Here is a 25,784-nt window from a genome sequence, read left to right on the forward strand (position 1 = left end):
AAATGTCTTCACGGAAAGGGTTATCAAGCATTGGAACAGGCTGCCCAGGGAAGTGGTTGAGTCACCATTCCTGGAGGTATTTAAAGGACGTGTAGATGTGGTGCTTAGGGACATGGTGTAGTGGTGGACTTGGCAGTGCTAGGTTAACGGTTGGACTTGATGATCTTAAAGGTCTTTTCCAACCTAAATGATTCTATGATTCCATGATTCTATATTGTTTCACATTTTTCAATTGCACACCAATGTTTTATAAACATTTGTAAGTGTGTTATGCAGTTTGAGTACTGTGAATATTTTATCTGTGATTAATTGGCCTGAGTTGAGAGTAATTTCAAGGCAATAAAATAGAAGAAAAGGCTGAACCTCTGAAGCAGTGTCATATCTTGCCCACACACTCCCCAGAGTATCCAGAGGAAAACAATGAAGAGCCCCACAGAAGCTGGCAACGAGAGGGCAGCACCAAGACAGAAGTGTCCTCTGATGGCCAGTGACAACCCCAGCAGACTCTTTGTCCTTCAGCAGGATGTAGGGAGACACTGAAACCCATAAGCTCCCCAAGGCATTGCTCACAATGATGCTGCTCATAAAAATCTTTATTTTCTACAAAAGGAAAACCAGAGTCTGACTTCTTAATTAATACTCCAAAGAACAGCATATGAGTAGGAAACAAGCAACTGGCACAAGGAACAGAAGCTGCAAGATATGCAGGCGATTGAACAGAGCAGGATAAAATCACTCAATCAGGGGCAAAGCCAACAGACTGCCCTAGAAGAGCCTGAAGAGCCTCTCTGGATGGAGGTGAACGTTGCAATCCCTACTTCTCCAAGCTGCTGCTGGGACAGAAAGAAAAGATCTTGATGAGGATATTGCAATTGGATCCAACACAACCAAAGAATCTTCCAGTTAAGCTGGTCTCAGCACCATTGTCCTGAAAATGATCTGATGGGAACTCTTCATGTGGTATAAAAAGCAAAACAAGTGATCAACTGCAGCGACAGACCCCAGCTCCCTTCTCTTCTTCAATGATTCAGTCTGCTACTGAAAAATAAACAGACAAAAATATTCAAAAAAATATTTTATGTACAAGGAGGCTTTATTTTTGGCCTTCAGTTAGCTTATTTTTTCCTGGAGGAGCACCACAGGTACCACAACCTAGACCTAGCACACTCTTAAGGTGTTTTTTTTTCAGTCCCATATTGGTACCCATCAGAACCCACTTCACTGTTCAAAGTATACATCTTAGCATTACGCTTTCCAGCCTATTAACATGTCGTATTTGCCTTAGAAGAATGTACTGCAAGGGGAAACAAGCAGATGGGGATTCACAAAGCTAAGCACAGCCTCACTTTTTACCAAAACCTCCTGCCACCTAAGAACAAGAGGGCAAGCTCTTCTCTGGGGACAGGTCTCCAACCTGTCACACCCATGCCTATTTCCCACCTTCCATTGCCCACCCCTTGGCCTGTGCTTAAGTGAAAACTAGCACTTTCCATGTTTCATTTTATCCTGGATCTGGATGAGAAATGTGAATATTGAACACTTTCAGAGAGCAAACAATGCCAGTAAGGGGAGATTGTCCTTTGTGACAGTTCATCTGGCCAGAGTCTTGCCATGTGTGAGACACAAGGAACCAAGCTCCCTGATGACAACTTCCCCGGCTGTCCTAAGGAGATCCGACTGAATGCTGAGCTGATATGAGCCAGAAATAAGCTAGGATTGTTCAACAAACTCAAATATTTTAATTTAGAAAAAAAAAAACCCTCACATCTTTTTTTTAACCTTCATTTTTCCATTGACAATAATTTCTGAAGAAACTTGCTGAATAAGGATACTGATTCTCTGGGATTGAGGGGGGGGTGGGGGGAACCAAAAGGGAGAAAGAGAAGAGGGACATCGGATGTGGGGCTGGAGGGGGAAGTCATGAGAGAAAAGCGTAGGGAGCTGCCAGATTTGCTGAAACCTCTGCTGGCTTGCCAAATGAATCAGACCACAGAATATTGAATTAGGAAGACTTATGACTGGGAATTTGAGGAAGTTACCTGTGATACAAAATATGTTATGTGAATGAGATCTCTTCTGTTCTATTGACAGAAGCGTATAATGAGCTGGGAGCCGAGTCCCCTCTGCATTACCTTTCTGGAGATGCTCTGTTTGACTGACAGCTGAGCTGGAGCGAGCCAGCCACAGGGAAAACGAGGGCAGCACGCTCTCAGGAGCTACAGAGCAGTCTTCTGTGTGAAACTTTCTGAAACTTAGGAAGCTGAAAAGGGAAAAAAAAAAAAAAAAAGTAAAGCAAATACAAACTTTCCTTCTCCCCTTCCATCGCTAAACTGACATACGCGCGCGCACACGTGCAGGGGAGCCTCAGAGTCTTTCAGGCACCTGGGAGGGCTGGAGCAAAGGTCACGGAGTCCACATCTATTTACCCAGCATCTGCTGCAAGAAATACAGAAAGGCTCCATTGGCGTCTGGCAGCATGAAGAGCTATCAGGCTACCGTTTTCATAGAGGCTTCCAAAATACACTGGGGCATTAGATCCTTCCCCGGTATCGTACCAAATTGTACCCCAGGATGGTTGGTTGCTCTAAAAAGCTAGCCAAAAAATGCCTCCTATGTAGCGTGATCCGCAGGTGACACGAAGGTGTCACAGCTGTCTCTACAGCACCTTCCCCGAGCCCCTTCCCCACCCAGGGGCACGTGCCACGTCCAGAGCAGGGCCCAGGGCTCCTCTGCCCCACACCGAGTAGCCTCACAGCAGGGAAGCGCACAGGGAGCCCATGGGGCTACCACTTCTGTGCCACATCCTGCGCTTGGCAGCAAGCAGCGTGGCTCTGGCCGATAGTATACTGTGGGTTTCATCACTCAAAGCAATTTACAGCAGTGTAATTATTCTCTCCACCTTATACACGGGGTTTTCATCGCTAGCCACAGGGACTGGACATGGACAAAAAGCTCCGTCTTGCTTACACCAGCACTCGTGCCATCTTTAAATTACACAGTTGCAGAGGAGTGAGTCAGCTCCCTGAGTTCACACCTGCACGTGCAGGATGCAGAGGGCTACCTACCTGCTTTGCAATGAAAGAAGAAGCCAGCCCAGGTGCTTCCACAGATTTATAACCCCATAGTTACATTCAAAAGATGCATGGGATTTGACAAGACACCGGACAGCCTGCTGACACCTTTCATCTTAACAACCTCTCCTTGTGGAATATTTATAATTATAAAACTGTTTATTCAGACACTCAAGCGTTATGGCTACCAGCTAGAAAGCACCTGAATGTTTTATATAAGACCAAAATTGATCCCATTTCCCCCTTGAAATGATATTTCTGTTACAGAGCCTTTGCAAAAAATGCTTCGCAAATATCTGTGAAATTCTCTTTTATAATATGACATATATAATGACACCATGTTTCTCTTTGGGCAAATGCATGATGTTACCATGAGCAAATACTAACAATGCACAGATGTGAACGCTGCTGCGAACATAAATGCTGTCCCCTACAAAAAAAACCCCACATGAAGCACTGTATCTTCATAAATCTTACGGGGTTTATGCATTGCTGCCATTGGAAAAACAACAACATATTGAATGGTGTATTTTGAGACAGGATGAGTTTAGTAAGTCTACCTAACTTAGCTTAACTTCACCGTACGCCAATCTGGAGCCCTGTATCTATCACCCGAACGTTACGGCGTGCGTTACTGCCGGCGTAACAAGGCAGGCAAAAAGGAGGAAATGTGTTTTAACCACAAAGTGAGAAATGTCTTCCTGATTTATTAATTATTATGTTGCATCCAACATATTTTGCTACAAGAAATGTCACACACTCTTCTTTTTTTAAAAAAAATATTTATTCAGTTGTTTCTGTTGTTCCAGGAAAGTGTAAATGCATTGTACCCTACTATTTTATGTCTTTAAAAGGTGACCTATACTTTCCATTTCAAATGCGGTTTCTTTAATGAAAATATTGTAATGTCAGTCCATGCAAAGCAAATGCATATTAATATGCGTTTACATCTGTCTCATATTAATATTCATGCCTGAATCCACATCCCTACACAAAGCCAATTTTCTGACCATCTGTGTGATGGCTGGTGGATGCAATGAATAAATTTTATTTGTGAGGGGAGTGATAAATCATGTATCTTCAGTTTTTCACCCACAATCTCTCCTCTTAGGTGCTAAAATGTTTTCATCATGGCTAAGAATTTTTAAGTAAACCAAACTGATTAACCCCTTAGCAGATCATGCAGCTTCATTTGCCAGGTGAAAGTCCACAAAAAACATATGAGGTACAGTTATATGACTGACAAAGTGGTATTGCAATTTTAGGTGGTTTATTTCTTTTCTTCTTGAATTATTCCTGTCTCAGAATCACATTCTGTGCAGTAGTATAGGCCAAATTTCTCACACTGATGCTGAGGAGTACCTTAGTCTGCAAACAGGCTGACTGCTTGCAGCAGTCTTGTCTTTGGAGTTAAATACTATTCAAAGTAAGATGATTGTAACCTGAACTTCAGTAAAACTGTTTCACATGGGTTTATTAGTGCTAAGGCTAGCTAAGTAACTGGCTAGGTACTAGCCACAAAAAACTGATTGCTAAAGCACCCACTCTACATCACCTGCTGAGCTTCCAGAGTACAAACTGACTTTCTCTGCAAAAAAAGTCTGCTACTAAATTCCCAAAGGATAAATTTTGACCTCAGTCACACCAATGTCCCTCCAGAGTAACTTTGCTGGTAGTGAGAACAGCTTTTTATCAGAGGGTTATTCTCAGACAGTTCATAATGTAAATGTAATCCAGTCCAAAAACACAACTACACAAAGCCAAGTACAATAGCTTTCAGTTGTAGAGTGTAGATATAAAAGATAAAATTCTCAGCGAAGCTTGGGACCCAGGCAGCTGTAAGCCTGGGAGGGTGATTAAAAAGACTTGCTTTCCAGCGCTCTCTAGCTCTGACCTCACTTAAAAAGAAAACCTTTTTGAACTATACTGTTACCCAGACCCCTAAACACAGACACTTACTCTCACTCAGAAGCACAAGGTCTGCACAGACTCATTCCCACATCCTGGTTAAGCACTGCTGTAATTCGGAGAGATGGTACAAGAGGTTCCTCTCCATCAGGCAAACAGATCACACCTAACGCACAGCAGCAGCGCTGGTTCGTCCCTGAATGCACCAGCCCTGGCCACATTCACTGAAAAACATGCTGGGATAAAAAGTGCCAGCACCAGTCACCTTAGGCATGATTAAAGCATTCGCTTGAATAGCAAGAGACTTGCGTTTGAGTCTTTTTCCAGTCTGCAGTGCTCAAACCGTGGCTGCTACCAGCCCAAGGGAATTCCCTATCCTTCAGGCTGCTGACTAGTCTTCACCTATTTCTTTTGAATGAGCCCCTCTGCAGGACACATGTGCACACACAAAGTTCAAATTAAAACATGTTTTTGCCAGTACTAGACTAAATTATTTTCTCTTCCATCTGCAGTGAAGTCACTTCAGTATCAGTTAACTAGGGTTATGATGACACTATTTGGCCTGGGATACCAAATTCTTTCCTTGAACTTGGTCTTCGCACATTTTTGTAGATACAGATTATGGAACCAACAAAGAGGGGAGAGATTATTCTTTCCTCCTTCTAATGTAGGTCAAATCATGACAGCAGCAAATAACCTACTTCTACCTTGACAATCCAGCCGTAGGTAGTTCGAACATTATTGTGCACTGAACTGGAATCTGAAAAAGGAATTGTGAATGAGCTTCACACTTCATCAGCATAATTGGCAAGAAATTACTTGTAGTTCAAATAAAAACATACAATTGCTAACAAAGAAGCTCAAATAGCACTACAGAAAATAAGCAAGGTAGTCAGTCAATCATCATTTCCAAGAAACCAGGTTTGTGAGGAAACCCTGACTGAAAAGATACTTACATCTAGTATCCTTTTGTCTTAGTCAGTTGTGTTCTATTTACAGCCCTTCATAATGGGAAAACAGGATATCTCCAGACACTGCCAAATCCAGAGGTCTGAATCTTTATTCCTTCATTCCTCTTCACGAGGCAAAGACAGGACAAAGCAGGAGGTGGCATCTTTCGTCACGACCTTGCCACTCAGGGCCAGCAGCGGTCCTGAAAGATATTGCTGTTCTCCTGGGCGTCGAGTGACCTATGAGAAATGAGCTAAGTTTCATCAAAGTTCCCAGTGGACAGCATCTGTATTATAGATACTGCAAGGAAAACTAATTGGTTTCCATGAGTAATGAAATTCATATGGAAATATTGATCAAAACACTCCCTTTAGGTTTATGTTTAAAGCGTGTAAATAAATATATTTAATATAAATATACCTAATATTTTATATTGATTCCTAATAGTTTTAAAGCATCAAAATCAAATTGATACATGTATCTTTTTACCCACTTGGAAAAACAAAAACCATTTCAAAACTGGTTTTCACTTCTCTGATTCGTTTCTTTGATTGCTCATATCTGCTGAGACACATGGAAAATCTCTTATTCGCAAAACCAGCAGGGGTAATAAAAGTCCTGATGTTCACTGGGGCTACTCACATGCCAGAAGATATGAATGTTTATAGATGCTTTGTTAGGCTGCGGCCTGAATTATTATTGTCACTTTTAAGATTGTAACTGGCCAGCATAAAGGCTGTGTGCCCACAGAGGGTACTCTGGTGCAGAATGAGCCATCAGAGGGAGCGAAAAATAAACGTGGCTTGCCTAGTTTTCTGTAGCTTCTCCTTTCACATTCTTCACCCACTTCAACTAATGGGATGATCAGCAAGAATTTTTAGAAAGGCAGAAATCAATTCTGCAATCAGAGGGCTCCCCAAATCAAGCCTAAAGGGGAATTTTCAAAGTCCCTGCAAATCCACTGTAATTGTGCTGAAAACAGATAAAAGCCGCAGAACCACCGTGGGACAAGCTCTCAGTACCAACATGTCCCAGAGGTCCCAGGACTGCATTCAGCTCCAAATGCCCTCTCTTTAGTTACCCTGTCATTCTTTGTCCACAGTCCCCAAAGAAAATAAGTAGCTGTAGCCTCGTATGTTCTAAGCTTCAAAAGATCATTTGTGTCCAAACACAAATAAAAGAATTATTCGGCTAACATTTCCAGGAATGCCAACACAGGAGGGTTTTTTTCCCTCGTGCTTTGGGCAAGAGGCATATGCACACTGTTATCCCCTCCAGGACCGTCTCAACAATTCCAGCACCTCTCAGTGAGACTAATTACAAGAGAAGCAGAGAAGAAGCTGGTGTTAGATCAGAAATTCAAGCCCAAGTCAGAGAGCTTGATTCCTTCATTCCTATTCCTAATGCAAAGACAGGCCAAAGCAGGCAGTAAAACCACGCTTGCACTCCAAACACTACGTTTGCGTCTCGTTTGGTGTCAAAGCAGACAGCAATGCCCATAGAGGTCATGTGCTGAAGTTTGCAGTGTATGGAAAGCCAGCTGTAGAGAGAGCTGGTGGCTGCCGAGCTCCTGGCTGAGCCCCCTTGGTCAGTGCGGTCAAGAACAGCCTCAGACCCTGCAACCCCATGGTCAGTGTCCTCCAGTACTGGCACGGCGAGTCCAGGCTGCAGCCACAGAAGCGAAAAAGGAGTGTGCATTAGTAAAATAGTTCCTCTCATGGCATTTGCACTTCTTTATAGTGTTTCTCCTCCCCAGTATCCTTGTGGGTTGTTACAGTCTCCGTGGAGAATGAATTTGAATTTTAAAAGATCCTCTGGTGGATAATGTGAGAAGAAAACTCTTCCCACAGGAGCTGCTGCACTTGCAGCAATAATATTCATCCTCCAGGCTGAAAATGCTGACAAGTTGAGCTAGGTGCTCTGTTTCGGCATGGGCTGCCCATCACCCCAACCTTGCTATTCTCTGTCCAATGTGATGAGCATCTATGAAGCTGCCCTAGGGATTGCAAAGACAGTGGAGGAATTTAAAAGGCAGTTAGCTGAGATAAACTGCTAATTTAATTGACTCATTCCAAGGAAACTATGTGTGTTGTGCGAAGGAGATTTTAAAGAGCAACTGGGAATGTCTGGGTTCCCGCCAAGCCGGTGCTGCATGAGTATATGGGAAGACCCACCGAGGGGAAGACGGGCTGAAGGGAAAATCCTCATTGGCTTTCACAGGCTCTGAATCCAGTCTTTGCTATTGCTTCATGTGTATGAACCTGCAGTTATTCCCTGTAAGTCTCCAATACAGGATGCATTGCTACGAAATAGGGCTTAACTGGAAGGTTTCTGGCAAAGCAGTCGGAAAACACTACTTCATCGACATAAAAACTTTTCATGGGGTTTATCTGAGTCTCAGCAAAACTTCTGCCAGCAAATCCTTTTCAGCAGCAGGATATAATTTCTGGTCAAACTGAGAAAAAGGATGTTGTCTCTGTGCTTGTAACAGGGACACCTGGAATTGTGCAAAACCCTAGCTTCCAGACCTGCTCCGCCTGACTCAGAAGAAAGACGAGCACTTAAAAGAGCCTTAGAGCTGAAATTTTCATGCCTCAGGAGTGGCCCTGGGGACTAAGTCTCTGCTTGCCTCACCGAAGATGTTTCAATCTCTATAAAAAGGCTGAATATTCAGAAGTGTGAAATACTCCTTGAACCAGCGCGGGAGCGGCAGCCCCATGGTTGAGGCTCTCGGCCGGCAGCCTGGCACTGCAGGTGGACGGAGGTGAGCTTCTCCCAGCCAGGCACAGTGTCCTAAACACCTCTCACAGGCACATACATATGTCTTTCTCATTTTTCCCAGAAAAAAAAAACACTTTGAAAAGTTTTTGTTGCATCCAGCCCAGAACAGCAGGCTCCTTTCATCTGCAGGGGTCTTGCAGGCCAAGGAAGACTTCCAAGGAGCTTGCAGCCAGGGGCTTCCCCTCTCACCTCCAGCTCCACCAGGAGATCCTGCCTCTTTTGGCATGTTTGAATCTCCTATCTCTTCTGGCATGCTTGAATCTTCTTTCTGCCATGCTCTTTTCATTTCTGTGCTTTTTCTTCTTGCCATTCGGTGTTTCCATCAGCTCCGACACGTAAAGGGGGAAGGGGAGGATGAGCATCACCACGGCCCCTGGGCTACCACTGGCCAGCCCTGCTGGAGAAAGGAGCCCTCCTGCATCCTGCACCTCTGCCACAGCTCGCTCTACCTCCAAGAGACCAGAGCTGAGCAGCACCCTCATCCGCTCAGCTCCAACTATTCCCCTCAGCCTTGGTTCATGCTTTTCTCTCGGGCACTGTCTCTCTCCTGTTCATCACACAAGTGCAAGAAATCTGAAGGGGTTTCAGGAAGAGAGAGATTAAAATGTTGCTGCAACTTAGAAATGGTTGGTGCTAAAATAAGACTATTTCCAGGAGAAATAGCAGCACATAGGGTTGACCTTCTTCTTACTGCTAAGGTAGGCAAATGTTCAGTCAGCATTGTTTCTCCAGTCGAATAATAGATCAGGTAAAATACAGACTGGTGGGCTTTTGGAAATAGGCAAAATTTAACTGCCAAAAAATGTCATTTTAAATGGAGAAGAGAGTGAAAATGAATAATGCTTCTCTGTCCATGCTCAAGATTTTAAACTATATCTCCTCCTCTATTAGAAATTCTGATTTCTCAAAACTCTCATCTTGCCTCTGCCAGTGTTTCTTTCTTCCAATCCGTTATCAGTTTTCTCTTCCACCACCACAGGGGCTTTGCACATGAGGACCCTGTGCCACCAGTCCAGTTTATTTGACTGTCCTTAGTGCTGTGTCCATTTTAAGACCAGTCAGAAGTTCTCAGATGGAAAGTTTCACCCTCAGAAAAAGTAGAAAAACAGTCCACGTAAATGCACGGATCTCAAGAGTCTTTCAAAACTGGCTTCTTACCTGTATGGAGTCACCGAGCCTTTTAATAGAACTATGCCCAGCTATGATGACACCAAGATTTCCAGTCTTTTAAATAAAATATTTCTATTCTTTCTCAACAAAACTCTTCAGAATTTCCCTTAAGTGGGAAACACTCAGATTCCCTCTTTGTACTCCCCAAACTGACTTAGCTATTTTTCCAGATCCTGGAATTTTTCAAAGATGGCAAATACCCTCAACAAATCTGATCAACTAATTAATCCTCCCCTGCTTTACCATCAGTCACGATTCTACAGCACTAAACTCATGCTTGTGTCCAGGGAGTTACGTTTCACAAGGCTGCATTAAATCCATGAAAAAAGCTTGGAGAATCATAAGCTCTTAAAACTTTAAAACCATTTAAACTCAGTTGGATACAGCATCGGATGAGGATTCTCAGCTGTGGAGCTCACTGTAGCTCCACTCACTCGCTGGACTGATGCCAACCTATGAACCAGCAGAAAACCTAGCTCGTAGTTGCTGCACCTCCAGATGATCATCCAAATAAAGCCCAATCAGCAAAATAAAGCTTAATTTTTAATTCACAAACAGAAAGGTCTGTACGTCGAGAAGGGCCTGGTTGTTCTGAGCAACAGCCTTGAAAGACATTATTTATTTTAGACGTCCCCCTCATATCACTTCACTACTTGCAAAATGATATTAATAAGAATCAGTCCTAGAACTAGAACACTTCATTTTTATTAGTCAGTATAAATGATCTCCTTAGTACCCTGCTTCTGACAGATCTTGGGTTTTCAGCTAACGCGCACCAAAACCTGTCTCACTAGCATTCAGCAGTAACATCCTGAATAATCTCAGGAACTCATTTATCATTAAAAATTCACATCTCAAAATTGGCTGCCATATCATCTGGCATGTTGAAATAATTGTGTTATATTTAACCCCTCAAAAACTCAGCTACCTAAATCATTTCCAAATTATATCTTCCCTTCTCCTAGGCTTTCACTAGACTGACAAATATCTGTGTCACTACGTGAGCTACAAGTTCCTTGGAACAAGCGGTCTTCCTCGCAACGTTATTGCCAGCTGATGCCAGAAGCAGGATGAGTGATTTGTTTGCTTTGTGAGGCTGGCTTTCACTGTCCTGAATTCAACACTAACATCTTGCTAATCCTGCATTTAAATCTACGGACACTAATGCGCCCCTTTTTGGATCTCCTCACTGAAGTATCAAAGGCTTAGAAAGGCTAACAATAATTTCTCCATCTGCAGGGCTCGCAAAAAAAATGAGGATTAAAATCTTTGCAGTGCATAGGTTGTAAATTATGTATTTCTCTGGACATTACTATGAGTAATTCTGCTTTACTTGGAGCGCTATGATCCAAAGTCTGAAAAAGATTAAAGGGCGAATTTCCTTCTTGATTCATTACTGCACGTTTTGTTCCTTTTTTCCTATGTTTCTACTCTGTTTATGTACTAAAAATGTTTTATTCATGGATCCTTACATAATTGTCCATGACCATGGCACAAGATACATTCAAATGCCTTGACGCTTCAAATATACATCTCATTTTATACTGTTTAGGCTTACACAGACATTAACTGCACCATGTTCTTTTATTCTGATGGTATGACATCAAAACAGTTAAGAGTCTACAAGTTCAAATTTTGAAGCATAATACTCACTTTCCTGTTGCAAAATGTACAGATGCAGGACGGGGCTGAGCACTCTAGAAGGCTCTGTTTGGACTGACTTTTGCCCAGAGCTTTCTCACTTTTCTTTCTTCCATATCCACAAAGTTAAAAGGTTTGGGGGGCAGGAGGAAACACTGGAAATCTACACCAAAATTTTCAAGGGATCATAATATCTCTCATCGGCAGCTTTTTCATCACACTGCCAATTATGATCAGAATAAAAGTTATTTTTGCCTGGGTAAGAATTTGCAGTGCAGTTGGAATGGCACAAGATTCTGCTAATGCACTCATGCAAATGTATAGTCATAGTGTACAATAAAACCTCTAATTAGTTCAGATATGACATTGCTCTCTATTCCAGTTTACTAGTAAAGTTAAGGAATGGTATGTGCTTGTTTTGAATACATTAAACACTTTGTTCTGATTAGATTCTATGCACATTTCACAGAGGAAAATACATCTGCTCCATCAGTGATATAAAATGGGTATTTCCTCAGGGGTGTGTAACGTGTGTATAAATCTCTGCATCTGCCTGAGATTTGCATAGATGCTGGTACATAGGTCACTTGTGCACTTAGTTTTCTTTGTGATCTGAGAGTAATGCTGGTTAGCTCTCAATGCTGTAATGAGATCATAGACATTTTTTGATTACATGTGTACAGCTTTATTCTGTTGTGCATAGGGCTCTATGTTGCATTCCTGGTTTAGCCCAATGTTTTTACGTATTTGGAATGAAAAGCTTACTTTGAATGGTATTACTGGCCAGTGTTTATGCACCCAGATTAGTTTCATCTTTCATGTTAAATTAATAATTCACATATTTTGTCCATCAAGTAATCGTAACAAGTCTGTATGTTGAAAATATTCATCACAGCTCACAGAAAAGCACCCTTTTGTGTAGCCTATTGTCTCATATTAACTCACTTTTTTCTCAAGGAATTCCCCCTGCAGCAATCCCCACTGTAAGCCATTAGTTGAGCACATCTGCCCACTCTAATGACCAGTCTACTGTACACATACCTGACTGCCATCTAATTTAGACATCACCCATAGGACACTAATACTAATGTCTCCTGGGCCAGCTAAGTCCTGGATTATTGACTAGCTACAGTTATCACTTCATTTGGTCTTTGGAGGTGAACCAAGTGCACCTAAGGTCATAAATAGGTCAAATGATTATGCAGCTTGCAGAGGAACCAAGTATTTTTGTTACCCTAATAAGAACCAAAAATATACTTCCTAATTTGTTTTGACAGAGAATCCAATTGCTTTGCCTTTATGCAATGTCCCCTTTGTGTAGCTACGAAAATGCAGCCAATTAGGCATAACATTCTTTTTCAGTATGAGCAGCAAGTTAAATAAATTGATGCCATTTGAAATTAACACAAAAAAAAAGGAAAGAAAATTGGTGGTATCAAATATCTGATAATCAATCTTTTATTTTATAAAGAGAAGAAAAAGGAAGAAATCAGGGCTGCTATTTCTAATTAAAATAGTAAATAGAGATGTGATAAACAATGGGGGTTATGATTGCTGCCTATAAATACATTGGGGGGAGGTAAACACACGGAGAAGAGCAAGCTATTTAAGCTAAAGGGAAATGCTGGTATGAGAACAAATGGGTATAAATTGTTTCCGAATATGTAAGACTGGATTTAGAAGAAGGTTTTGAGCCTTTGGAAGAGTAGGTTCTTGAACAGCCCTCTAATATTACAGTGGGGCAAAAAATTACATCATTGGGGTAAATTGGAGCTTGATAAAGAAATTCTATAACCTGTTTTCATCTGAGAAGAGCGGACTGCACGCAGCAATCCAGGATTTCCCTTTCAGTCCCAAATTTGTGAAAATTGTGTTTGCACACTAGGTCAGTTCTGATCTGTTGCAGAAAGCACAGCTCAAGACATATTTGTGCCACTGCCTATTTTAACACTGAAAGCAAATCCACTTATCTCTAGTAAAGCAAGAAATCACCTTCTTCCCAACCCTTATAGACAAACTGGAGTTAATTCCAGTTCTGAACTTGGCCCATTGTGGAGCAGAGTCAAATGTTCACATTTATAATGGAAGCTGGCCAGTACAGCACCCTTTGGGGTAAATACTCAATTGTAGCAAGTAACTATGAGAGAATGGAAAATTCTGGGTTTTCTTCTGCTGTGGATACTTATACACATATTAGTCTATACAACAAAACCTCCATTCCACAGGAAAAAATGAGGTAGCATGGACCGCATTAGGATGCAGCCTGGATTTCAACAGCTGTATATTTATGAGAAAAGATAAAATATGTGCTTAAGAAACAATTTATTTTTGTACAAAATAAAGGGAGTGGCTGAACACATGAACAAACGCATGTGAGTTTTCATGTAAATCAGCAAATCTACACAACAGTTGAGTGGGCTTGATCCTATACATCTCAAACCCCATTGCCTTCAATGTGAGCTTGGCATTCCCAGGCAAGGTTTGCAAATGGATCCATGCCAAGATGCCTGCATTAAAAAACGTAAGTGGATACAGTATTATAAGATAGAAATGCTGGGATTACTTTTGATAAGAAAGTATAAAGATAAAAGAAAAATAACGTACCAACTCTTCTGTCTCTTAATTTTTGTTTGTTTCAGGTTAAGGAGCAGATGATACATAGTTTTCTTCAACCGAGTTGCTAAGAAAACCTGTATTGCAGCAAAAAGGTCAACGCTACAAAGCGATGTGTTTCCCTTTACAAGTGTGTTACTGTCACCTGATCTTATCAACTATTGTACTGAACATTGTGTAAAATCCTGGGATAGTCATTTATAGACATTTCTTTGTTAGGTGCTTTTCATTGCATGAAGATTCACCAGCGATCTGCCCCTCACCTGCCTTTGAAGCTGGGTGAAAGTTGGCGACTGCTGAAGTACCCGCACAAGGGGGGGACGAAGAAGGCAGCTGCCTCTTCCTCTGATCCTCGGGAGAGCCAGATAAGATGTGTTGAGACATGCAGGAGCCGCTCCAAATGTGCAAACCTCCCTTGTTCTCATCACACACAGCAAGTACCACAATAAATGGGGAGTGAGGAGGCTTAAAAAAAAAAAAAGAAAAGAAGAAGAGGAGTAATATTGTTACAAATAGCAGTGTCATCCCCAGAGTACCACTGCAGCACAGAGAACTGTTGTTCTGGGAATGGCTCTGCTATTAGTACTAAAAATTAAGCAGTCTCACTAGATGCGGCTAACAGTTTTTAAACTGTCAAAGTGTTTCATATACAGCATCTCTGTTTCCCAATTCCATTTCCTCATTAACAAAGCCAGAAAAAAATGACTGCAGTAATTAGTTCTCCTTCAGCTTTTTTTTTTTCTTCTAATTACACTGGCTCCCCTCCCCCTGCCTGTATACATCAAAAAATTTCACCAGCTTGGTGGGGAGATTTATGGAAGCCCTGGCTGAAGGATCAGGACCAGTGTCAGAGCAAGGACTGAGTCATTCTTTCTCCTATACAGCAGCAGCACCAGAGATTCAAGCCTATTCCTTGAACACAGGAACACTGATTGGAGCCAACGCAGTGGTTCAGCATCCCTAACCATTTGTACTGGTTTTGGCTGGGATATAGAGTTAATTTTCTTCATAGTAGTTGCTATGGGGCTATGCTTTGGGTTCGTGATGAAAACAGTGTTGGTAACACAGGGATATTTCAGTTATTGCTGAGCAGTGCTTACACAGAGTCAAGGTGTTTCTTGTGTCTCACCCCGCCCCGCCAGCGAGCAGGCTGGGGGTGCACAAGAAGTTGGGAGGGGACACAGCTGGGACAGCTGACCCCAACTGGCCAAAGGGCTATTCCACACCATGTGACATTGTGCTCAGAAATAAAACTGGGGGGGTGGAGGTTGGTGGGGGCTGCCATTGCTTGGGGCACAAGTCAGTTGGTGGCGAGAAATTGTTTTCTTTTGCATCGCTTGTTTTTCTTGGGTTTTTTTCCCCCTCTCTCTCTGTTGTTTTTTCCCCCCCCCCTTTTTTTTTTTAATTATAAACTGTCTTTATCTCAACCCACGAGTTTTCTCACTTTTACCCTTCTAATTCTCCCCCCCGTCCTGCCGGGGACTGCTGAGCAAGCAGCTGAGTGGTGCTTAGCTGCCTACCAGATTTAAACCACACCACCATTCCCAGGGCTTAGCTCCTTGCCAGTATCCTGCTTTCTCCCCCAGCCACACTCTGCTGCTGCTGAGGACAACGGCCGCAGCGACGGATGCCGATGCAGGGCGTACGTCAGCACCTCCGTGCACTGCTCTTGCCTTCCCGCCCAGCTGCAGCAGCAGGTGTGCATGGGACAGCTTGCCGGCATATTTTTTGCACACAGACTCCAGGCTTGTTAAGGCTTTTGTTAACACCGAGGTGAAATAAGGATAATGCCCCTTCATCAGCATTTTCCCCTATCTTACCTTCCTTTCTTGCTCCTCAACCACAAAAATGCCTGTTTTTCAGGCACTACTTTGTCACTCAGTATTTTACAGGGGAAGAAAGAGAGAGGGAAGAAATTGTTATTATTTTACAATTACCTTTACAATACGGTAAGCACGTGCAAGGTGAAAGGCTGAGCAACGACAGCAGTACAACTGCAGCAGCCGCCTGCACCTCACATCCCCTGTTCAGACTGCACTCACGCAGCCTGTTGGTTTGACTTCCAAAAAAATCCCATTTAAATAACTATGTAAAAAAAAAAAGCTCATTTGCACTGCACAACACTAGATGTCATTTGATTCCACCAACTTGAGAGGTTTGCTGCATTGCACAGATACGCACATGAAGAACCGGCCGTCTCTCTCGCACTAACACACACACATGATGTGCGCCTGCAAACCCCCATCTCTCCTTTCTGGAATAAATTTATTGCATTAAAATACAGGCATCTCCCAGAATTTTTAGAAAGGCCTTCAGTCCAAAAACTGAGCTAATGACATGATGCCTGGGTAGAAAAGTCGTTGGCGCTATTTTATTATTAATCTGACTCTTGAGAGGGACAACAGGAGTCCCAGTCTGCACTAACTGGGTAAATTATCTTAATGGGAGTGATGTCTGTACACTCAAAATTGGATTCACACAAACTACTTTCACTGAGGCCAGCCAGCCACTGGACAGTTTGATGGCTGTTTAATTGATTTAGCCACCTTTCATCTGGTAACTAAACAGGGAACAGTTCCACATGACATTATTAATTCTCTGACCCTCCTATTAATTTCTCTACTTTGCTGTCCTGCAAGTGCTCAGCCCTCTTCCCCACTCAACAAATAAATGTCTGGAGAGCAGACAAATTGCCGTTGTTTGTGCGGACTGCCAGACGATCCGGGGACCAGGGCAGAAGTGCTCTCTGCCATCCTCATCTGCATGTGAGGGCATTTCTTTCCACCTCAGCGTGCACAAGGGTGCGCCCAAAAGCAGCCCCCCTTCAAGAGCAGATGCAAGACAAGGCTTTTGCTCCATCCCCAGTCGCTGCCGGGAGAGCGCAGACAGCCCCTTTTCAGCCCCTGCCCTTGCTCCTGCCTGCCCGGGCCCCTCGCCCTGGGGAAAGGGAGAGGAGAGGGGTCACAAAGGACATCTTCAGGGAACAAGCCAACCCTGGGAGCGTGCCTCCGCCGGAGCTGAGCCCTCCTTCCCGTCCCATGCTGGGGCAGTCACCGGTCATTCGCTTCTACTTACAGTCACCGCACATGTCTTCTGCTGCCCTGCCTCCAGGTATGGTTGGCCAAGTCCTCAGTCTTCGGGCAAAATATGTGACAGAAAGCATTAGATTTCAATAGAAAAGCCTCTTGATTGAGTTTATTGTGAAACCTTTAAAAGTTTTTGGAGGAAGAGTCATGCAACTGAAAGAACTGACCTCTTACAAGACAGAATATCCTCAGTTTACCATTGGTTTTGGAAACATCTTTCTAGCAAAGTTAGAGATCTGAGCTTAAAAGATGCAGGCCTTTCAAGAAAAATACACTTTTTATTTTATTTTCTGTTTATACCCCAGTTTTATTTAAACAGGTTCTTAAAATAATACTGTTGCTTTGAAATGCTAGGTTCATCTCAGTTTAGTTTAAAATAATTTAAAGAAAAATTATAATACACGTAATTATACAATCTTTTAATATTATTTAGTTCAATTAACAGCAAAAACTAAATCTAAGGTCCCAATATTATTAGATGCATAAATCTGCACCCGTCATGCTCTAAGCTCCAGCTCTGTTTGCAGAGTTCTGCATGATCAGGATTTTCTAAGACCTGAGAATGGAACATTTTTCTTTTCAAATTTTTATCTCATAAGGCAGGCAAATTATTTTAAAAACATGCTAGATTTTGCTATTCCTTGCACTGGTGAAAATCCAGACTACTCTGAAGTGAGTTTCATCATCCAGGACTTTCAGAGCAGCTGGGAGCAGAATGTACAGTTCTCTACGTTACCTTGTCTCACCACTGAAGATTTTTTAGCATTTCTGTACTTGTCTGTTTTGCAAGTATGTATTTTTCTCTTGTTGTTTACAAAAGAAATTTGAAAAACACAATTATTGTTGTTTCTTTGCCCACTTAGATTCAAGCATTATCACAGATGGTATCTGCACTCCATTGGAAGTAATGTTTGGTCAAGGATAGAGGAGCAGAAAGATAATTTTGTTTTTCCCCACAAAACTAACAAAAATATTTAGGAACAAGAGAAAATCACTGGGAACTAAAAACCTGACTTCCTCTCCTGGTGTGAGAACTGCGAAGTTATCTGAGTGTGATTAATGAGAGGCCAGGGCTGGAGCCAGTAATGATGACAACGGGTTAGCGAACAATAAGGGAATGAGTTTATGAAGTGGAAAAGTAATTCTTTTGGTGCTTTTCCTAAGCTGCACACGCCACACCTACTAAACACCTAATCTAAGTGAGAATGCTTCAGGAGATGTTGCCTTTCTAATCTTAAGAACGCCAGGTATCTTCACAATATCTCTGTATTTGTTCTGTAAAATGCTCTGTATTTGTTCACCATCAGTACACCTTCACCATGAGATTTAACTTCCCTCTGTCCCACCAAGCAGTCTCCTGAACTTACCTATACTCTTCACTTCACTTGCCGCTCTCAATAATCCAGTCCCCAAAGTCCAAACAGCAGCCTGTGGCTCAGGTCCAGTCCATAGGTGTTTTCCAACCTGCTATATCTTTCCTAGACAAGACAAGGATGGAGGTCCGGGCAAGTTCCACCTTCTAGCTGATGTCTTAATAGAACATGTCTCTCTCATTACAAATGTATTTCACTGTCCAAACAGCAGGAATTCTCTCCCTGCAATTGCCAAAGAATGATAGAGCTAGGGTGTAAAATCATTGTGTAAAAGCATTTGCCTTTTCTGTCTCCATGTTTCCTACTGGGTCACGTAATGTTTGGGAGCCAAACAGTTTCCAATGTATCTAGACTCTCCTAAAGCATGGTGATAGCCAAAGAGACAGATTTGTGTACAGAAACAGATCCATAACCTCCTAATTCTCTTAGAAGTTTTTGATAGTGACACCTCATCATATACTTAAGTTATTAGTAGCAAAGAAATAAATATAAATTATGTTCCTGCACAACAAAGTCCCCTTTTTGGCTGCATTTAAGTTAGTTGTTGCAGTTGCGTTCTGCTTTGGACAAGTGAGTCATTAACTTAAGTTCTTTTGTTTGCTTGCCTATGGACTGGAATTAAAAATGGTAGCTGAAAGGCAAGATCAAATTCTGGGTTTGGTAACAGAATTCTGAAATAAGCCAAGATCAGAACGCGACCTGTGGGTTGTTTGGTTTTTCTTTTTTAATTTAAATAATGCCCTATTGCAATTTCATTCAACCATATTGATGTAGAATTGCCACCTTTCCTTCCCTTTGTTTTGACTTTCCTCTTCCTAACTCTCAGCCATAACTCTACCTTCTAGCTGACATCTTAATAAAACATAACTCTGTCATTCCAAATGTATTTCCCGTTCCAAACAGATGCTCCTAGTTTCAGTGATCTTACTAATAAAGAGTCTGGTATCTGCATAAAACTGGCTGTAAAACATTTTTCCACCTTGTTTTCCTTTTTGTCGCAGACAGCATTTGGAAAAGCTGGACAATCCTAACAAATTTTAATAGCCAAATACCCCTCCGATGTCACTGCTTGAATATTGATCTCTTTTAGCTCTTATATTCATCCTCTCTATCTATTCTGCACTTAAGCAAAGTCAGCAATGCTTCCCAACAACCACACCATAATGAATCCCATTACCTTAATCAAAAGCCTGCCTTTCTGTAACTTCTGGGAGTCTCTGAAATACTTCAGAAAGCCAGACTGACATTTCATTTGCTTCATTTTGCAGTAAAAATGCTAGATCCACATCCTGAATTGTTCATGCTCCTTCCCCTTTAATTTTTTCTCTTCCTGTTTAATTTCTGCTTCCTTTTCTGCTCTCTAAGTCAAATTGTACAACAAGACTCAGATAATGTCATCAGTCGAATAGATCGCACTCATATCAGCTTTATTTTATGAGGAAAGATGGTTGTTTGTATAATAATACCCAGCTGCTTGCTCCCATCACCTCTCTTTTACATATGACCCTTGTCAGGACTCATCATGTGCACCAGAACTACCATCTATATCCTGTACCGACTGAAACAGCTAATAGCAAAAATCACTGCAGTCACCTGTTTGGTGTTCAGGCTCAGGCAACAAGAAATGGGAGAATTCTACATTGCTCACATTGGTGGAAGGCAGGATCTGTTAACCAGCACTTGTTCTGATCTACAGTGCTGAAATCTCCCAGGCTTAGATCTGGATTGGTGGCACCACAGGTTTTGCTAAAAAAAAAAAAGTTATACTGTGTTTAGCTTCATTCTTTTAACTCTTGGTCACTGACACCCTTCCAATTATTAGTGTCTCTTGCAACGCTGTGCCACTCGGTAAGCTCGCTCTCCTCCCAGTTTTTTCCTTACCGAGACAATTTGCAGCCCACCATCATTCACACATCTATCTCTCTGAACAAATACACTTCTCTCTCCAATCCAGCTGTGAATTTTCATTTTCTAACAGTATTTCCAGAAAAAAATTATATAGCAGCAACCTTTGTAATCTTAAATATTTCTCAATATGTACAATAGCTTAAAACACATCAGTCCCATCTGCACTGGGCAGATGCCTAGACCATTCAACACCTACTTTCCAGTCAAACTATATCCTTTTTCATTCCTGGCTTAGTCATTTTCTTTCTCACCTTCATGATGCTTCACTTCTGGTCTCCTATAGATGATGTACTTTTTATAACTCTTTCAGATATAACCTTTGTACAGTTGCTAAGCTTGTTTTTCAAAATCACCCTAATCTGCAGCTGATACCTGTTGGTTTTCACAACAAAACTTAGTCACTCAAAAATAGCTTCAAGTCCCCAGCTTCAGAATGATAATAAAAAACCCTATAATATCTGTTTTCCTCCACACTGTTACCTGAAAGACTGCAAGTTTAAAATTACATTGAATTCACTTGTACTTAATGTCATGCAAGTACCTTTAAGTTTTTCCTGGGTTCCTGTCTGAAGAAAAAAAATCTACAGAGTGGCACAATTTATTAACCTCTGTTTACTGATTCAGCAATAGCAGTAAGGGTTCCGATTCTTACTTGCTACATTGAAATAAATTAATAGATTTACTCTCAGTTACACCACTTCAACACAAATCACAAAGCCTGACCTGAAGTATGTAGCATCTCAGGAGAATCTATAACATAAAAAAAATCAAAAGATGAGCTGGCTTTCCTCCAAGAGGGAAGCTGAGTGCCAAAAGAACAGGCAATATTACCAGCATTAACATGTTTATAGCTTTTTACATTCTCAGCTGTGCCCAGGATCTGCTGGGTACAGCTAAGGAAAGCTGCTGCAAAGAAATCAGTTTTGACCCCCTGACTCTGGATCTATTTCAACCCCACTCTCAGTTCCAGCTCTCTTAAAAGACACTTAGAGCCACTCAGATTTTACATTTGCTGGCCTAAGACCTAAGGGAACATCTGCTAGTCAAGGACCCCAAGCTCTCCTCTGGCTGTAAAGGTAGCCATCAGATGGGTCACAGAGGATAGCTGAAAGGAGAAATCACTCACCGATGTTGTACAGACATGAGCTAGTGTAGTAGCTTCCACCCTTTGGGATCCAAGGAGCACGGTCGCCCCTCAAAGCTATTCATAGACCATGAGGGTGTCCACAGTTTTCACCATTCAGCTCATTTCTGTGTATCAGAGATACTAAACATGGTCTGGAGTCCCTGAGCCATGGGGTAGGAACCATTGGACTAATTACTTTTCATTCTTTTGTCTGAAGATGAAAATCAACAGTTGTGTTTCACTCAAGCAGATGTTGGAAGCAAAGAAGAACCCAGGATAAGACTAGTTAGAAGCTGGACTGGTCTGACTCCTCAGCAGAAGAGTCTGCATGTATCTAGAGCACAGCCACTACTGGCTATTACAGCAAGCAACACTACACTTACTTAAAATTATGTGAGTAAACCCATTTATTCATTCATTTTAATTAGTTCTTTATGATCATGGAAACATTTACTATTATACCTATATTGTCCCTTATTCTGCAGCTGTGTTCACAACTTCTGAAAATATGTCATTACTTCATCCTCACACAGAAGTTTCACTTGTAATAAAGCAAGCAGAGACCTTTGAAGACTCTGTAATGGTTCGAAAAATGAAATGTTAAAATTATCTGAAGTTTGAACTGGGATAATCTCTGAATTTAAAATTCCTAATTATGCCATCAAATAACTTAAGACCATTCAAGAAGACCTATTATCACCTACTGTGCACACAGCATAAAACTGGCTTTCAGCTGAAAAGCAAAACCGTCAAATTCACATAGAAAAGGACCGCCTTGTGAGAGGGGCACAGCCTTCACAGAATCACAGAATCACAGAATCATATAGGTTGGAAAAGACCTTTAAGATCATCAAGTCCAACCATAAACCTAACACTACCAAGACCACCACTAAACCATGTCCCTAAGCACCTCATCCAAACGTCCTTTAAATACTTCCAGGGATGGCGACTCCACCACTTCCCTGGGCAGCCTGTTCCAATGCTTGATAACCCTTTCAGTGAAGAAAAATTTCCTAATATCCAGTCTAAACCTCCCCTGGTGCAACTTGAGGCCATTTCCTCTTGTCCTATCACTTGTTACTTGGGAGAAGAGACCGACCCCCACCTCTCTACAACCTCCTTTCAGGCAGTTGTAGAGAGCAATAAGGTCTCCCCTCAGCCTCCTTTTCTCCAGGCTAAACAACCCCATTCCCTCAGCTGCTCCTCAGAAGACTTCTGCTCCAGACCCTTCACCAGCTTCGTTGCCCTTCTCTGGACACGCTCCAGCACCTCAGTGTCTCTCTTGTAGTGGGGGGCCCAAAACTGAACACAGTATTTGAGGTGCGGCCTCACCAGTGCCGAGTACAGGGGCACGATCTCTTCCCTACTCCTGCTGGCCACGCTATTTTTGATACAAGCCAGGATGCCATTGGCTTTCTTGGCCACCTGGGCACACTGCTGGCTCATATTCAGGCGGCTGTCAACCAACACCCCCAGGTCCTTCTCTGCCAGGCAGCTTTCCAGCCACTCTTCCCCAAGCCTGTAGCGTTGCATGGGGTTGCTGTGGCCTTCCTCTACAGTGTGGGCAAAGGCAGAGAAGGGTTCCCCATATTAGTCTACAAATATACTTTTAATCACAGCCATCATGATGGCAATAAGGCTTGAGAAGTTAAACCAGCCTGTCTGCCAGCCAGTCCTTCCCTTCTCCTGGACATCCCAGCAGGAGTCCTAATTAGGCAGCTCTGGTTAGCATGAGCCTGTACAGGAAATGACATAAGATGATCTAATGTTTCATGGCTATGGGACAACAATAACTTTCAGTCATCCAGAATCTGGATTTGAACAGATCTGCAAACAAGGTTCTCTGTACTCCTTAGTTCTGTAAGGCACCTACTCTCCCAGCCCATTTTAACATGGTGTGTACTTTCACCACCTAAATACAGATTAACTCCTATTATATTCAGTGGAGGTAAACAGGCTTTTCAAGAGGGTGATTTCTGAGGAATAACGTTTGATTTATACCAGTTTGCAGAAAGAAGCATTTAGGCTTTGAATGCTATATTCCAGGCCTAAGCTGTAACTGTTCACCAAAAGCTCTAACAAAAGGTAGACTACCCTTGGTGACTTGGTACCCTGCATTGTTACACAGCGAAGTCAGTGGGGAAATTCTGCGTCCATTAGAGGCAATAAATTCCCCCTGCAGTGCACGCAGCCTTTCACTTGGTGAGCTTTGAAACGGTCCATGGTTAGAAAGTTATCCAGCCCCAAAATCTGAAAACTAGGGTTCAGGGCAGGCACAGAAGCCACATACCAGTTACTACTGCACATTATTCAATAAAATTGCAGGAGAACGTACCTTTGTAAATATTTTTCCAGAGAATAACAGAAAATCCTTACAAGTGATTCCAAGCCTTTTCATGCTTAAATGGTATAAATTTGAAGTAACTCCACTGGAATTCATGGAGCTCCAGGGCTGTAAAATCTGTATCAGTAATCAGAGACTCCAATTTATTCATTTTTTGGCATATCTACCAAGTTTTCGTTTTGTATCTGACTAGACTTCTAGGTGTAATTTAACCAAGAGAATAAGCATTATATGAATTTGTAGACTAAATGATTGCATGTCCTGGGAAATACTTCTGGCAGGTGCACTTTCATCTAAAGCAGATTTAGCTGGGGCATCATTGCTAAGATTGTTGGCACCTGGCTCTTTATTGTATAACAATCTAGTAAGAGTTATGGCAAAAGAGCGAATCGGTTTTGGAGCAGACAACGTGCATTAGACTCTGGGTATGTGTAAACCCAACATATCCAGCTGCATTCTAGGCATTAAAGAGTTATATATACCCACTGGAAGTGTACCACAGTTCTGGCAGAAGTTCAAGAATCTCTGAACTTATATAACCCCCAGAAGACTTGTTTAATAACCAAAGTGGGGGAAAAAAAGGTTAGCATATCAGTCATTTATTGTTCTTATATAACAAGGCCTTTTTTAAGCAATGAAACTGAACTTTCACTATGAAAGCCCTAAATTACTTTTCAAAGATGCAACTTGCAGAAAGCCCATGCTGGAACAACCCCAGGAAGAAATTGGTCTAAAAGGCAAAAGAGAAAGTTAATGAGTTGAAGAAAGAGAAAAATACATAGTAATGGATATAATATCAAATGTATTTGAGAAGGGACATAACCCCAAAAGTAAATCAAAGACCGTAACACTGATAGCAGACAGAAAACAATTAAATACAAGAGAGTGCAATAATTAATTTGTGCATCCGATAAGTTAACAAGTACTTTATTGGTATAAACTGTCCATTCCCCCAGTACGTCAATTGAAACAAACGCATTCTGTGCTGAAAACTCATGCCACTTTCAATATCTTCTTTATTTCACAAAAGTTAGTAGAGCTGATGCAGCACAGGTTCTGATATGACTTACTCTGTTTTGGCTTTGTATTTTTCCACAGACTCAAGTGGTTTTGAGAGCAAAATCAGCCTTTGTTGCTGAAGTGGTAAATCTGCGTAGTGGGCACTTCACACCTCAGATAGAGACAGATTAATTTCACAAGAGACAGACTAATTTCACAAGATACATCCACAACTATACAAAGCCAAGCACTGTTTTGTAGCAGATCTCACCAATCTCTTACTCAAACATCCTGGGAGTCTTGGGAGGCCGGGCAATGGTGACCTGCAGGGACCCACGTGGATTCAGCTCCTTTAAGTTCAAAGTGTTCACTGCTTCTTTCTTCTGGACACCCTTTAACTTTCTTCCCAGTTCTTTCTCTGAGGCTCACTTCAGCAGTTGCTTTTCCTCTCTCAGCTGTTACGTTACTTTATCTTTCTAAGGCCATTTTCCCCAGATTTCCTGTTCTGTTCCCTGTGTCACATAACAGCACATGCCAGCACCTATGCTTGACTTTGCAAGAGAAAAATGCTCAAGAAAAAGTTATGCTAACTATAGCCCATGTCAGCTACTACCTGTTCGTCACACCTTCTTTGAAGACCTTCTTGTAATAAATGAGACCATTATCAACATCAAGGCCTGGCACGGCACGTGTCTGTGCCATTTAAGGCTTACTGGGTGGTGGCCGGTAATGGAGCCAACTCTTCTTGGTGGCCAAGACAGAGGCCTTGTCTTTGACTCAGACAGGAGGCACCTATCCAGTCTCGGTCCGTGC

At 42.0% G+C, this 25,784-nt stretch overlaps 1 protein-coding gene across 4 annotated transcripts in view; it reads right to left on the bottom strand.

The window, feature by feature from the left end:
- Window positions 1–590: 590 nt before the first annotated feature.
- RBM12B (RNA binding motif protein 12B) overlaps window positions 591–25,784 on the bottom strand; it is a 92,864-nt gene continuing 67,670 nt past the window's right edge. The window contains exons 1-4 of one of the 4 annotated variants that reach the window (XR_012774524.1): window positions 15,956–16,585; window positions 14,399–14,600; window positions 2,133–2,260; window positions 591–1,038 (exon numbers count right to left, since the gene is read on the bottom strand). The gene's annotated coding sequence lies outside the window, so the exon portion shown is untranslated. Of the gene's footprint in view, window positions 1,039–2,039; window positions 2,261–14,398; window positions 14,601–15,955; window positions 16,586–25,784 lie in introns of those variants that run through there. The other 3 variants (XR_012774525.1, XR_012774523.1, XR_012774522.1) reach the window with 3 other exon arrangements.

The sequence above is a fragment of the Mycteria americana genome, chromosome 2, assembly GCF_035582795.1.
Source record: "Mycteria americana isolate JAX WOST 10 ecotype Jacksonville Zoo and Gardens chromosome 2, USCA_MyAme_1.0, whole genome shotgun sequence".
Lineage (NCBI taxonomy): Eukaryota > Metazoa > Chordata > Aves > Ciconiiformes > Ciconiidae > Mycteria > Mycteria americana.